Here is a 574-nt window from a genome sequence, read left to right as displayed (position 1 = left end):
CACGCGCTTCTGGGACCCGAGACTCTTGAGGAATCTTTTCCATTCTTTGGTTATGTCTGGAAAGATAGAAATAAAATGACTACAATTTTGGGTATTCACTTAATTTTGTTAGGTCTAGGTGCTTTTCTTCTAGTACTCAAGGCTCTTTATTTTGGCGGTGTATATGATACCTGGGCCCCTGGGGGGGGGGGATGTAAGAAAAATTACCAATTTGACCCTTAGTCCCAGTGTTATATTTGGTTATTTACTAAAATCTCCTTTTGGTGGAGAAGGGTGGATTGTTAGTGTAGATGATTTAGAAGATATAATTGGTGGGCATGTATGGTTGGGTTTTATTTGTGTATTTGGCGGAATTTGGCATATTTTAACCAAACCCTTCGCATGGGCTCGCCGTGCATTTGTATGGTCTGGAGAAGCTTACTTGTCTTATAGTTTAGCTGCTTTATCTGTCTTTGGTTTTATCGCTTGTTGTTTTGTATGGTTCAATAATACAGCTTATCCGAGTGAGTTTTATGGACCCACCGGGCCAGAAGCTTCTCAAGCTCAAGCATTTACTTTTCTAGTTAGAGACCAG

The sequence above is a fragment of the Triticum dicoccoides genome, chromosome 2B, assembly GCF_002162155.2.
Source record: "Triticum dicoccoides isolate Atlit2015 ecotype Zavitan chromosome 2B, WEW_v2.0, whole genome shotgun sequence".
Lineage (NCBI taxonomy): Eukaryota > Viridiplantae > Streptophyta > Magnoliopsida > Poales > Poaceae > Triticum > Triticum dicoccoides.
Note: the sequence above shows the minus strand (reverse complement) of the source record.